This window comes from Salmo salar, chromosome ssa09, assembly GCF_905237065.1.
Source record: "Salmo salar chromosome ssa09, Ssal_v3.1, whole genome shotgun sequence".
Lineage (NCBI taxonomy): Eukaryota > Metazoa > Chordata > Actinopteri > Salmoniformes > Salmonidae > Salmo > Salmo salar.
Window position 1 is genome coordinate 109,113,522 of NC_059450.1, and position 15,808 is coordinate 109,129,329.

Here is a 15,808-nt window from a genome sequence, read left to right on the forward strand (position 1 = left end):
AGCCCGTAAAACGGGCGCAGCAGTGGCACTGTATTATTCTCCAGCGGGCAAAGAAGGCGTTTATTTTGTCTGACGTGGCGTGGCTGGTTTATTTTTGTAGTCCGTGATTTCTGCGAGCCCTGCCACATACATCACGTGTCTGAGCTGTTGAATTGCATCTGCCATCTGTTGCTGGCATTTAGCTTGTTTGATTGCATTGCGGAGGAATTGCTATACTGTTTATATTCAACCCATACGCCTCTTTCCATGGTTAAATGCGTTGGATCGCACTTTCAGTTTTACAAATGCACTTCATCCATATCCATTTGGTATAAGTTCACGTTACAGTTAAATAAGTGTTCTCGTGATGTGTATTCTTTGAAATGATTATATGTAACTATACATCGTGTTATTATAGCTACATTTGACTCCTTTCATGTATGATTATGGCGAAGATGGAGGAATGTAAATCCATAATCATCTGATTGTAATTTAACACCTCACGTTGTGTACTTTTTGCTGAACTACAATAAGCGGGGCGCTAGCCTCAGCGATGATCCTGTGGTGTGCGTCTCAGTCCTGCAAAGTAAGCAACAGTCAAGAATCAATGTGGTTTACACAAGCAAAATCTCAATTTTGGCAATCTCCAATCCCTGTTCCACAATCTCTTCACACTCCCACTAAACCACCTGTTAGGGCTAGGGGCCAGTATTGACACGGCTGGATAAAAACATACCCAGATTTAATCTGGGTTACCACTCCCTGCCCAGTAACTAGAATATGCATATACTTATTACATATGATATTAAAAAACACCCTAAAGTTTCTAAAACTGTTTGAGTGGTGTCTGTAGTACTTAACAGAACTCAAATGTGAGTTCAAAACCTGAGAGATTCCTTTACAGGAAGTGGCCTGTCTGACCATTTCTTGAACTTCCTTTTCCATCTCTATCATTTACTAAGGATCTCTGCTCTAGCATTGACACTTCCTAAATCGTCCATTCAGCGAAAAACCTGAATGTCGTCATCCCAGCCCCAGGCTGAAACACTTGATCGCCTTTCTCGGTGACAGTCGGACTCTGTGACTTCACAGCGACCCACCGCCCCCGCCTTTGTGATTTTTCCTCTGTTTGCGAAAAGGAGCTTCCTGTCGAATAATATCGCTTTTCAGAAAATGGCATAAATTGATTTTAAACAGCGGTTGACATGCTTCGAAGTACGGTAATGAATATTTGAATTTTTTTTTTGTCACGCGTCCCATGTGCGGAAACCCACAATTTACCATTTCAGATAGTGTCTGGAACCTTGAATTAAACGCCGCTACCGGATATAACGATGGATTATTTTGGACCAAACCAACATTTGATATTATAGCATCTTGGGAGTGCATTCTGGCCGACAACGGTAATCAAACTTTTATAATAGTAAATATGATTATGGTGAGTGCTAAACTTCGGGTGTCTAAATAAGCTAACCCGTGATGTTCTGGGCTATGCCTTGCGAATATTGCAAAATGTGCTTTCACCAAAACGCTATTTTAAAATCGACATGTCGAGTGCATAGAGGAGGTCTGTATCTATAATTCTTAAAATAATTGTTATGCTTTTTGTGAACGTTTATCGTGAGTCATTTTAGTAAAATGTTAGCGAATTCCCGGAAGTTTGTGGTGCTATCCTGATTCACAGACGTCACATGCTAATGTAAAAAGCTGGTTTTTGATATAAATATGAACTTGATTGAACAAAACATGCATGTGTTGTATAACATAATGTCCTAGGTTTGTCATCTGAGTGAAGAGATCTTCAAAGGTTAGTGCTGCATTTAGCTTTCTTCTGGGTTTTTGTGACATTATATGCTGGCTTGAAAAATGGGTGTCTGATTATTTCTGGTTTGGTACTCTGCTACTTAATCTAATGTTTTAACTTTCAGTGTAAACCTTTTTGAAATCGGACACAGTGTGGTTAGATTAACGAGAGTCTTGTCTTTAAATAGCTGTAAAATAGTCATATGTTTGAGGTTGAAGTAATAGGATTTTTAAGGTTTTGAAAATCGCGCCACAGGCTTCAAGTGGCTGTTACGTAGGTAGGACAATTCGTCCGCCCCCTGGCCCAGAGGTTAACACTTTATCCTAGGTCAAATCTTTTTTAGAGGCAAGTTCCTACGGCCCCAACCTCAACACATCCAAATACTGCAGCCAATCTGCATGTTACTACTTTTTATACGCAATTTACATGCAACAAGTTTGCTGCAAAGCATAGCCATTGTGGTTTTAATTATATTAACAAGGTGTCATTTACTCTAAAGTATGTCTAAAACCCGTTATGGAACTTTCCAACAAACTAATGCAGGCAAAAATGTCATCTGAAAGGAAAATGGACAACAATTCTATGGATACAAGGACTTAGTCCATGAGATCAACATGATAGTTTTGTACTGTGAACTCGAACACTTGGTATGATATTTTAAATATACATACTTATGTTGCGCTGATGGGGTTGACAGTTCAACTAAGCTCATAAGGGCATTTCATTCAAGTTATTTACCACGAATCCACAGGTATACCATTAATTGAAATTACTGTACGCCCATGATTGGACTTTTAGGGATCAATATTTCTGACAAACTACTTCTGACATAAGTCATAATCGCTCGTGACAACCTACATAACGCAACTTCTAGTACCATAGAATCTGTCACCATCCTATGGGATGCGTGAGATAACAAGCAGCATCAGTGCTGGTTCTTGGATTTTCGTCACTGGTTATTTGGGCGTATCAGGATTAGTGAGGTTGCTTAAGCTTCTTCGCCTGCGACGTTAAATAGCATAGGCTGACTTTCCTTTCGCAAGGGTGGAGACTTCTGAAGCCGACATCTTGATTTCTAACATGCTTACCGCACCCAATTAGCATCAGAACAAATCGCGGATCATTTTAGTTTCACCAGGTTAACGAGATTATGCAACAATTACACAATTTGTGAAAAATGTCTGTTTGTATGGTTTCCTAACATTTTATGGAGGAATGGTATGCCTAGATATTCTCTCATATTGCTAATTGTAGTAGCTCTAGTTTCAGTTAGTGCACATTACTGCCATGATTGTCATTGTATTACCGTCATCTGTAATTCAGCTCCATCTGCCTAACCCCACCCAAAAAGAATAACACCAAATTTGTGGTCGGTAAATGAGCTTGAGTCCACAGTACTAAAGTGACATGTCCTGTACCTGAAGGTCTGACGGACGGCGTTGTTGCGCAAAACAATGATCTTAATCCAGGTCGTCCTGAGCAGGTGAGTAGTTTGGTGCGGTCGTGGTTCAGGTCAAGAGACGGACTCCGGGCCTAAAGCTCCAGCTCGCAGACGATACTCTCTGCTCTAAAAAAATAAATAAAATAAATAAAGTCAGAACAACAAAATGAACAGACGGCACAAGCAAAAAATGGTAACAGGCGATGAGAGGGATATTTAATAGGAGCACAAAAATCAGACAGCAAATTGCAGGTCCCTCCTCTGCGTAAGGCAGATTTTTCTTTTCCTCTGGGTTCCTAATGAATACACCTGCATTTCAAAAGCCAGTGTCATAAGAAAATGACCCCAGGCAAAGACCCCATACAACCATTGCCCATGACACAAATGCACTGGGTATATATGATTTTCCCCAGCTGCTCCTCCGCCCAAAACATTCTCATTATTTGGATATTCCCCCATAGCAGCATGAAGACCTACTTTCAAACTCTAAACGTGTCGATAGTATTGGGTTTTGTAATTTGAATACTTGCTACACAGAAGTTACTGTTTATATGAAGGAGGAAATGTACATGTTGCGGTTCACTGATAAGGGTGGAATGTGGCCAGAGGTCAGGTCAGATGAAGGAACATTATTACCCACATCAATTAACTTCCCGCCTGTAACAAAAAATGTAGCAGTGTTTAGAGAGGAGACGCTGCCTAAAGCAGGGCATAAATACGTGCTGGGGAAACAGGTCTTTTTAGCCGTTTGACCCTTTGGGTGAATACACTTGGTTGTTTGACCTAGTTGTCCGTTAGAGTAAAAACCACACTGCTCAAAAAAATAAAGGGAACTACTTAAACAACACAATGTAACTCCAAGTCAATCACCACTTCTAGCGAAATCAAACCACCACCTTAGGAAGCAACACTGATTGACAATAAATTTCATGCCATACTGTTGCAAATGGAATAGACAACAGGTGGAAATTATAGGCATTTACCAAGACACCCCCAATAAAGGAGTGGTTCTCCGGTGGGGACTACAGACCACTTCTCAGTTCCTATAGCTTCCTGGCTGATGTTTTGGTCGACTGAATGCTGGTAGTGCTTACGCTCTAGTGGTGCACGAGACTTGGAGTCTACAACCCTTGAAACACAAGTGGCTCAGTGTAGTGCAAAGCTCATCCAGGATGTCCCACATCAATGCGAGCTGTGGCAAGAAGGTTTGCTGTGTCTGTCAGCGTAATGTCCAGAGCATGGAGGCCTACCACCAGGAGACAGGCTGCAGCGATCAGAAGATGTGGACGAGGCCAACAACCCAGCAGCAAGACCTTCCACCGCCTTTGTTCAAGGAAGGCAGGAGAAGCTTGCTGCGAGAGCCCTGCAAAATGACCTCCAGCAGGCCACAGAAATGTACTGCATGTGGTCTGCTCAAACTTCAGAAACAGACTCCATGAGGGTGGTATTGAGGGCCTGACGTCCACAGGTGGGGGGTTGTGCTACAGCCCAACACCGTGCAGGACGTTTGGCATTTGCCAGAGAACACCAAGATTGGCAAATCGCCACTGGCGCCCTGTGCTCTTTCAGATGAAGCTAGGTTCCACACTGAGCACGTGACAGACGTGACAGGTCTGGAGACACCGTGGAGAAACGTTCTGCTGCCTGCAACATCCTCAGCATGACCGTTTGGCGGTGGGTCAGTCATGGTGTGGGGTGGCATTTCTTTGGGGCCCGCGACAGCCCCTCCATGTGCTCGCATCAGTGGTAGCCTGACTGCCATTAGGTACCCGAGATGAGATCCTCAGACCCCTTGTGAGACGAGTATGCTGGTGCGAAGTTGGCCCTGGGTTCCTCCGTAATGCAAGACAATGCTAGACCTCATGGCTGGGTGTGTCAGCAGTTCCTGCAAGAGGAAGGCATTGATGCTATGGACTGCCGCCAGCCCATTCCCCAGACCTGAATCCAATTAGAGCACATCTGGGACATCATGCCCTCGCTCCATCCACCAACGCCACGTTGCAACACAGACTGTCCAGGAGTTGGCGGATGCCTTTAGTCCAGGTCTGGGAGGAGATCCTCAGACCATCCGCCATCTCACAGTACAGGACCAATGCCCAGGCGTTGTAGGAGGTCATACAGGCACATGGAGGCCACACACACACACACACACCCAACACACAGCACACACAGGCATTCTGAGCTTCATTTTGACTTGTTTTAAGGACATTACATCAAGTTGGATCAGCCTGTAGTGTGGTTTTCACTTCTAATTTTGGAGTAAGAACTCCAATCCAGACCTCCATGGGTTGATAATCAATGGAAATCCAATTTATTTTGTGTGATTTTTGTTGTCAGCACATTCAACTATGTAAAGAAAAAGTATTTAATAAGATTATTTCTTTCATTCAGATGTAGGATGTGTTGTTTAAGTGTTCCCTTTATTTTTTTTGAGCAGTATAGTAGAAATGCCTAGGAAACCCAAAGTTCCAAAGGCTGGGCCTAGGATAGTGTATAAGAGGTCATACAATACGTTTTGTAGTGATTCTTAAGTTGATGTAAAGAATATTTGCTGGTCTGTGGTGTGTAATGAGCCTCAACCATACACTGCACTTGACACATTGATGAAATTGCTTATTCCAGTTACACTAATAAGCATGAACCCATTAAGAAAATTACAAAAATTAGGGATGCACGATCTAGTCGGGTAAGCATATAGGAATCGGACAATATCTAATATCAAAATGCCAACATCGCCCGATGTCTAGTTTAACGCAGATGTGCATACCTATATAACGTAGATAGATGACGCCACGGAAAATCCAGTTCGTACAAAGAAAAAAATGCATTAAAACACTAAGAGCACACTTTCGAAAATTAAACAAGTTTAAGGCAAGCAGTCATTTGAAAGAGTAAGAAAATTTCAGCAAGACAACAAAGGGCGAAATCCATTAACAGCAATATAATGGAATTCATTGCCCTTGACAATCAACCGTTCTGTCGTGGATGTTAGCTTGCCGACTGGTCGAGCACCGGTACATGAGCATGCCGAGTCTGACAGCACAGTGGGTCGACGAGGATTTCGTACTGAGGAAAGCCAGATAGCATGCTCAAGAACGTGCTGGTTCTCATACCTCTGCTGCCATTTCAAAATGGCGTGAGAACATGATTGAAACTTGGAAACAAACACACTCCTAGCTCCATTTGAACAACGGACTCGAGAAATAAGCTTATCAACTGCGTCTGCAGGACGTGATACCCTCTGTCATGGCATTGAAACGCCTGCACTACAAAACTGCAGACACAGACCGTGGGGTTAAACAAGCGAGTCGGTGGCATTCTCTGAGCCTCTTTACTTTATCTCCACCATGCTCGATGCTAGGTACAAGGACCGCTACTTCGATAGAGACAGAAACAGGGTTGACGGAAATGTTACAGACACAGCTGGACAAGTTTAAAACCGACAGTGACAGTGCACACAAAGAAAAGTGGCAGACACAGACAGAGCTGAAACTTCACTGCTCGACACGCATGATGAAATCCTGGTTGAGAATTTAACGACTGAACAACGAAACAACAGCAAATGAAATAAATCTGTTTTGATTATGTTTTAATGGTAATGGGGACATATGTAAATGCCAACAAAATAACTTTTTAGTCAGTGCGTGTTAACTATACTAGAATGCTTAAAAGGCAGCAATTTTTTTTTTTAATAAAAATTTGTATTTTTTGGGGGGCAAGGAAAATACAGCCAAAAATGTCATATCGGGTGCATCCCTAGTAAAAACTTACATCTGGAAGTACAAACATACTGCAAATTGAGAAATCACGTGACTAACCTGAATAAAAATAAGAAACTATACTATGAAACAAAGATCATTTATATAAAAGAACAGTAAAAAGCTTTGGAGCACCTTAAATTACATTTTGGGCAAAAAGGCAAACTCCACTCCATCATTCATTAAATCAGATAATTACTTTAATTATTTTTTTCATTGGCAAGATTAGCAAACTTAGGCGATGACATGCCAGAAACAAACAGACACTACACGTCCAGGTACAGTGGGAATAAAAAGTATGTCAACCCTTTAGAATTACCTGGATTTCTGCATAAATTGGTCATAACATTTGATCTGATCTTCATCTAAGTCAATCAAGACAAACACCGTCTGCTTAAACTAATAAACAATAATAATTTTTTTTACATCTTTATTAAACACCATGTAAACATTCACAGTGCAGGTTGGAAAAAGTATGTGAACCCTTGGATTTAATAACAGGGTTAACCCTCCTTTGGCAGCAATAACCTCAACCAAACGTTTTCCTGTAGTTGCGGATCAGACCTGCACAACGGTCAGGAGGAATTTTGGACCATTCCTCTTTACAAAACTGTATCAGTTCAGCAACATTCTTGGGATGTCTGGTGTGAACCGCTTCGAGGTCATGCCACAGCATCTCAAATCAGGTTGATGTCAGGACTAACTGGGCCACTCCAGAAGGTGTATTTTCTTCTGTTCAAGCCATTCTGTTGTTGATTTACTTCTGTGTTTTTGGGTCGTTGTCCTGTTCGTCACCCAATTTCTGTTGAGCTTCAATTTGCGGACAGATAGCCTAACATTCTCCTGCAAAATGTCTTGATGAACTTGGGAATTCATTTTTCTGTCGATGATGGCAAGCTGTCCAGGCCCTGAGGCAGCAAAGCAGCCCCAAACCATGATGCCCCCTCCACCATACTTTACAGTTGGGATGAGGTTGATGTCCTGTGCCTTTTTTTTTCTCCACACAGTTTTGTGTGTTCCTTCCAAACAAACTCACCTGTAGTTTCATCTGTCCACAGAATATTTTGCCAGTAGCACTGTGGAACATCCAGGTGCTCTTTTGCGAACTTCAGACGTGCAGCAAATGTTTTGGACAGCAGTGGCTTCTTCCATGGAGTCCCCATGGAGTCCCATGAACACCATTCTTGATTAGTGTTTTACATATCATAGACTCAGACATGTTAGCATCTTCCAGAGATTTCTGTAAGTCTTTAGCTGACACTAGGATTCTTCTTAACCTCATTGAGCATTCTGTGCTGTGCTCTTGCAGTCATCTTTGCAGGACGGCTACTCCCTAGGGAGAGTAGCAACAGTGCTGAAATTTCTCCATTTATAGACATTTGATTTACCATGGACTGACTTTTTAGAGATACTTTTGTAACCCTTTCCAGCTTTATGCAAGGCAACAATTCTTAATTTTAGGTCTTCAGAGATATCTTTTGTTCGAGGCATGGTTCACGTCAGGCAATGCTTCTTGTGAAACGCAAGCTCACATTTTGTGAGTGTTTATGGGGCAGGGCAGCTCTAACCAAAATTTCCAATCTCATTAATTGGACACCAGGTTAGCTGACTCCTGACATAAATTAGCTTTGGAGAAGTCATTAGACTAGGAGTTCATACTTTTTCCAACCTACCTTTTTCAAATGATGTATTCAATAGACAAAAATACAATAATTTGTATGTTATTAGTTTAAGCATACTGTCTATTGTTGTGATTTCGATGAAGATCTGATGAAATTTGTCAAATTTATCCAGGTAATTCCAAAGGGTTCAAATACTTTTCCTTGCCATTGTATATCTGACCAAAATATGAAAAGACAAGCATTGTAATTTTGAATTCTGTAAAGTGAGCGTGGAACAGATAAAAATAAAATAAAAAGTGTCCATCAACAATGACAAGCCACCGGGGTCTGATGACTCAATACTATACACGTCAGCTACTACAGCAACTGAAATGACTGCAACACTTAGAGCTGCAGTTAGTTTCAAAATGGGTGGCAAGGAATAAGTTAGTCCTAAATATTTCAAAAAAACTAAAAGCATGTTATTTGGGACACATCATTCACTAAACCTCATAATGAATAATGAGGAAATTGAGGTGACTAAACTGCTTGGAGTAACCCTGGATTGTAAATGGTCATGGTCAAAACATTGATAGAACAGTAGCTAAGGTAAGGCAGAGCAATGCTTTTATGAACAGAGGTCGCCCTAACACCATCAACAAGGCAGGTCCTACAGGCCGTAGTTTTGTCACACCTGGACTACTGTTCAGTCGTGGTGGTCAGGTGCCACAAAAGAGGGATTCAGGAAAATCGCGATTGGCTCAGAACAGGGCAGCACAGCTCGCCCCTTAAATGTACACGGGGGAGCTAACATTAATGATATGCACGTCAATCTCTCATGGCTCAAAGTGGAGGAGAAATCGACTCGTTTTTGTAAGAAGTGTTGACATGCTGAAGGACACCCATGCATACCCCAAGACATGCCACACGAGGTCTCTTCACAATCCAAGTCCAGAACATGGAAGGCGCACAGTACCACAGAGCCATACTACATAAAACTCTATTCACAAAATAACTGATGCAAGCAGCCATAATCAGATAAAAAAATATATAAAAAAAGATACACATTATAGAACAGCGGGGACTGTGAAGAGACGCACACAATATGCACAAAACGCTAGCACTACACACACATAGAAATAACGTTGCATGGTGGTATTATACATTTTGTATTGTAGATATGTGATGGTGTAATAATGTGGTTTATCTTCTATGTTTAAAGTTCCTTAATGTGTTTGGATCACAGGAAGAGTAGCTGCTGCCTTGGCAGTAGTGGGGAGCCCTAATAAATACATATACCTGGTAAAATAAAAATGGTTAATTAACAACTAAAAGGCTGATACACCAGCAAATTTTTGCCAATTTTGCAGCAACATTTTTCCATTGAAAATTACAGAAAAATGTATTATCTGGGGAATTTTGTTTGGCAGCATGACAGTTTGAGGTGAGAAAAAAATCAACTCCCTTTTGGAGTGAAATGTTGGCCATTCACGTAAAATGTTTCCCTTCTGCAATATATGATGTTAATACATACATCCCGTGTTGAGTCTGCCATGTTTAACTGATGAAAATATCTATTGTAGGGCGTATGCTAATCGTTTAGTATGCTAACTGGAGCTTATGCAAAGTCAAATGGGACAAACTGGCTAAATTAGCTAGCTAGACATGTAAATTGTTAGCTAGCTACCAGCCACCCGGACAGTTGATGTAACTGTGGGTTTGCACAACCAAAGAATTTCTGCACAAACTGTCAGAAACCGTTTTCAGGAAGCTCATCTGTGTTCTCGTCGTCCTCACCAGGGTCGTCCCAACTACAGTTTGTCGTCGTAACAGACTTCAGTAGGCAAATGCTCACCTTCAATGGCCACTGGCAGACAGCGTGTATAGCGTTGTGTTGGCGAGTGGTTTGCTGATGTCAAAGTTGTGAACAGAGTGACCCATGGTGGCGGTGGGGTTATTGTATGGGCAGGCATAAGCTACTGACAACGAACACAATTGCATTTTATCAATTGAAATTTGAATGTACAGAGATACCGTGACGAGATCCTGCGGCCCATTGTTTCCAGCATGATAATGCACAACCCCAATGCGCAAGGATCTGTACACAATTCCTGGAAGCTGAAAATGTCCCAGTTCTTCCATGGCCTGCATACTCAGACATGTCACCTATTGAGCATGTTTGAGATGCTCTGGATCGAAGTGTATGACAGCGTGTTCCAGTTCCCACCAATGTCCAGCAACATGGGACAATATTCCACAGGCCACAATCAACAGCCTGATCAACTCTATGCGATGGAGTTGTCGCGCTTGCACGAGGCAAATGGTCACACCAGACACTACCTTTATCGGTGAACAACAGATGCATATCTGTATTCCAAGTCTTGTGAAATCTATAAATTAAGGCCTAATGAATTTATTTCAATTCACTGATTTCCTTATATGAACTGTAAACTCAGTCAAATCCTTGAAGTTGTTGCATGTTGCGTTAATATTTTTGTTCAACGTAATTATCTTTGTCTGCATTTCCATTGACCTGACTAGAAGCAGGTTGAGTGGCTGGACAAAGCAGGGCAACACCTGTATTGCTTGTTTGCTGATGAATGTCACTACAGCTGTGGCAGTCAACTCGCAATAAGCTATAAGAGATGAGTATATAAATGTGGAAATTAAGTTAAATAGATTTCATATGAAGCACAATTTGATTTTCATGTTGCTCATTATTGCTCCAGTGTCTCATATCCCGCTGTTTCCAGGAACATTGCTTGGCAATATTGCCTAAAAAGGCTATGATGCAATTTTTAAGGGGGGGCCAATAAAATAAAAATTCCCCAAATTCTGTTTTCTCTGTTTTATTTTTTCCTGGTTTTGGATCATTGTGTTACTCATTCAGAATTGCAATTATTTTTAGAGAAACAACGAAATGGGATGTTCCAAGTCTAAATCACATCAGAAGAACATTTAAGTCTGGGGAAAAATACCACCAAATTTAGATTGATTGTAATTCCCCTTTATTCCTCTTCTAGGAGAGAGGAATGTGTTTGCTCTGCTTAGTTTTTGTACTGCTGCTGCTGCTAATTTCATGGCAGAGCTTGAAAAACAAATGGAAAGCATATGTTAAGTTTTATTAGGGATATGGTTAGGTTTACCGTTTTGGTAAATTAATGATATGTACCCATTGACTAAGAAAATAACTTATAAATGCCTCATGACGTTAGTTCAAATGTCGTACCCCATCAGAACACAAAATACAAGCATGTTTTATTCCAATGTTTGTTCAACTGTAAAACAGTATATAGCCTCAAAACATAGTTAAAACTAATTTTGACATCATGGATGGTCAGTCCTTGTATCCATAGCTCTGGTTAATATATTTTGAGAGTGGTTATATTTCTCCAGCCCTATCCCGCAGCATTTTACTGAAACTGGCAGGGAAAACACTTTGTTTTAACTGTAGATTACCCCTTTAAGCTTAGTAGATAGTTAGGTGGATGTCTATAAACCATCTATTGGGGACTATCCGAATAAAGTGTCACTCTCCACACTCACCTGATGTCCCAGAACCGCACTTTCTTATCGAAATGGCACTGCTCTGTGCACTGCTCTGTGCAGACTATATCATTAAAGCTGGATCCAGCAAACACAGTCTTCATGCCTGAGGGGAAGAAAGTGGGCGTTCAGAACTGACCAAAGGCTCCATCCACAAGAAAAACGAATCCCCAACGAGTAGAACATACACTGAATCCGCATTAATCTCATTAATCGCATTAAAAAGACATCCTTTAAAAAGAGGAAACAAAAAGAGGAATGTCAACGAAATGCTAACACCAATGGGGAAAATAAAAAAAAAAGTACAGAATTTGCTGCGCAGGTCCCACAGTTTCAAAGTCCTGTCGTAGCTCCCGGAGACGATGCGAGTGTTGTCCAGGAGAAAACGAGCCGGCAGCACCTTCCCGCTGTGGCCTGTCAGTGTGTGCTAGGGGGGGGGTTGTGCGACAGAACAAAAACAGCACCTCTTATTGGCCCAGCCACATTAAGATGAATGGAAAGTGCATTGCCTTTTGTGTTTGTGAAAACAGGTATGGTCTCAGTTTGAAAGTTGAGATCAGCGGCCCAGCCCCGTACCACAGCTTGATACCCCTTAGTGATTGGTTCTGTTGGATGTCCATCAACACAGTGACGCCATGGTCTCTTAGAGATACAGGATGTGAGGTTATCCTCTATGTCAGCAGCCCCTGTGTCCAACGATGCACAACTAGAGCATGCTGGGGGGTAGAGCAGGGGCTGTTGGGAGCCGATGGATAGCAGGGGAGTGGAACTGGGCGTCAGACCTTTTACATAACATCATTGACCAACATATGACTTTTGCAGTATCTGACAAACAGCCTAGAAGGACATTTTAGGCTCCAAAAATGTCCTGATATACATAGGGAGAGAAGTATTTCCTGACCACATAGCATGGATCATAGAAAGCTATAACTGCTGAACCCATCCTAAGAACCATCTAGGGATGTTCCCAACTGAAAACAATCTTGGTTCGATCAATACGTCTTTCCTTTCCACCAATCGAATGGTCGAAATATTTTCCCCATGCGTTTTAATAAAATCAACTATATATACACGGAGCTTGTCTGATGCTTTAAGCATGCTGTTTGATTAAATAATTACGACACAAATGACTCAATAAGGAGCCAGAGATGAAGATAGCCTAACCAGAAGAAAAAAAACCTGTTCCCGACCCTCCTCCCGCTGGCCTTCGCAGATACTTCCGTTACGCTCCTGAAGTTGCCGGTAATAGGCTAAAATAAAATGTATAATAGTCTTTAAATAAAAAAATGTTGTCATTTGGTTCATCTAAATTAAAATGATACAAACCTAAATGTTACTTATATTGCCACTGCCAACTATGTAATAGCCTACATAAAACCAACACATAACATTGCAGCCTGCAGGTACAAAATATCCTGCTAAAAATAACGTTGCAGACAGGTCATGCGTAGCCAACGTACTTGAAACATTGAGGCAACTACCAACTGTGTCTGGCCTGAAACTCGCACAATTTTATAAAATATTCTGGGCCCTCAGTTTACTGCACCAGTGAACTCAGAACAGACACAGCTGTAGGCCATTTGTGCAAGTGATATGACGTAAATCAAGTAATTTGACGTTTCCATTGGATCAGAACATTACATTTTTCCCTTTCATGCCAAATGGTTATCGAAAGGGAAAGAGCTCAAAATAGGAACTATTGTCATTTTCAATGGATTCTAAAAACAAACTGTTTCCTTGCAGTTTGAAGTGAAGAAAAATGTACTTTGAGAAAGTCTGCAGCTCATTAGTGGTGTTGTGTTAAGTTAATAAAAAATACTGTCAGACATATCCAAATTGGGCACATTTATAAGCCTACATTTGCGCGCAGGCCAGGTAGCCTTGGCCTTCTTTTATATGCGTAATCAGGTGCATATCCTTACTCAACATTGACAGGACCACACCAAACAAAAGACAAATCAATAAATTGACAAATCTCAATGGTATGAAATAAACCAAAACTTGTTTCTCACAAGTATAGGATAGGTTCTGAGCTCTGCAAAAGTGTCCACTCCGACAATAATGGTAAATGTCTAATAATACAAATAATATTATTGAATGGATTAACATAAATTACAAATGATGGGAATTAACAGTAAATGTAGGCTACTACTGGTGATGAATGTAATGGGGAGTTGATAGACACTAACAATCAAAGGGCAAACAACTCACAATGAAGTTATGAAACAATGAATGCTCACAAAATGTCTGGAGATCGCATTCTGGAGAGAGAGAGACATGCCTTGTACATCCTAGCCACACGCCCCTTCTTGGACTATAGCATTCCCGCAGCCGAGTCAATGGATTAGTCCACTGCGACAGGCGCAAATCAGACATGTTCCATGAAAAAATTATATCTATATGCAACTACTCAACTAAAACAAATTGTGGTCGACCAACAGCCAATCGACCAAACATTTGACTAAATGGGGTCAGCCCTACAACCTTCACTTGCATGCTACAGCAATAAGTACCAGCAAATAAGGTTTGTTTTGTTCTGGATGAATAGAAGGGCACTTTGAGGCATACTTACCCTCAGTCTGTAGTCATCCACAGTCCAGAGCCTACTGGCAAAGTCATTGGACGCAGCCAGCAAGGAGGAGCCCTGAGACACACAATATCACAGTTAAACAGTGGAGTGGAAAAGCATCATTGCAGTCAGAGGTAGGTCATTCAATTAAAAAAAATATATATAATAATAATAAAAACCTCACTGAAAGGCCCCCTGAAAATGAAACAAAAAATCGAGTTCAAAGTATTTTTTTAACAGTACAATGTTCTGGTTGTAACAGTTCACAAAAGACCAAAGATCTACAGTTGTGACTCCAGCTTAACTTGCTGTGCAAGCATCCACAAGCAAAAAACAAACGAGGCAACAGTTAACATGTCGCCTGCCACGAATGATGCAGTCCTTGAGCCAATTAGTGACAACAATTCAAGCTCAAACGGGACAGGAGATATACTTGTTCAAAGTTTGGAATTTTGTAAATGGCGTAGCTCTATGGCAAGAGGCATCATTCATAGAAATTGTCAAAATTGGGCTAGTGGTGTCAGATTTTGCATGTGACTAACGTACGTACGAACAGAGACAGAATCATAGTCTCCCCTCCCCATTTTAGACAGGGTAGGATATTAAGCAGGATGACACTCACAGCACTGTCAAACTCTATACTGGTGATCCCGGCGTTGCTGCCAGTCAAAGCACCCTTCGGCTCACAGCGACCTGCACACAGGAAGAAAACAGGGGGTTCATTAGTGCACACCGCAGCAAAAAGTTTTGCAAAGGAAAACATTTAGCAACGAAAACAAGTCTTTCATATTTGATAAGTTCAGGTTAGTCCTTCCCGTTTCCACCCATTTGTTTCAGTTGGGTTCCTAGCAAATACACTACAGAACCATACCCAGTCAGTGCCTAAGGAAGTTCTACTCAAATCTTAAAGACGCAGTCAATTTGAAAGGGAGTGGCGTCTGAGCCGTGTTAATTGTAGCACTCGACAAAAATAAATTAAAATGTGCGTTTCTTATTGGACAAGTTCAGGTAGTCCCTCCCTGCTTCAGTCAGTTTTCTTTTGGCGACTAATGAACAAGACCCAGGAAAGACTGCTACAACACGGAACAAGCGTGTACATTAAAATACACA

At 41.3% G+C, this 15,808-nt stretch overlaps 1 non-coding gene and 1 pseudogene across 1 annotated transcript; both read right to left on the minus strand.

Moving 5' to 3' along the window:
• Nucleotides 1-15,808, minus strand: part of LOC106612370 (autophagy-related protein 16-1-like) — a 161,335-nt pseudogene that overhangs the window by 108,964 nt on the left and 36,563 nt on the right.
• On the minus strand, nucleotides 12,664-12,933 carry LOC123724189 (small Cajal body-specific RNA 6). The gene has a single exon (XR_006756867.1).